We start from the raw sequence: 274 nt of genomic DNA, 5'->3' as shown, positions 1-274 counted from the left end.
AGGCCCACCTCAGGCTGGATTAACTTTACTGCTCTAAATCCCCCATTTTACGGGCTGCTGGCCTTGAACTCACTGTGTAGTAGAGAATGGCTGGGTTTGCAGATGGACATACTAGCCAAGTGCTGTGCCAGCGGAGCTCTGTCCCCAGCCCTGCCCACTGCCATAGGAAGATGGCATTAAGTACACCCATGTGTCACTGCTTGTCTGCCCCGACTTTGTAATGCATGCTCTGGACTGGCCTCTGCTGTCATTAGTGTGTAGCTCGTTGTTGGTC

Source organism: Grammomys surdaster, unplaced genomic scaffold (assembly GCF_004785775.1).
Source record: "Grammomys surdaster isolate TR1022 unplaced genomic scaffold, NIH_TR_1.0 241, whole genome shotgun sequence".
In the NCBI taxonomy this organism is placed as follows: Eukaryota; Metazoa; Chordata; class Mammalia; order Rodentia; family Muridae; genus Grammomys; species Grammomys surdaster.
Note: the sequence above shows the minus strand (reverse complement) of the source record.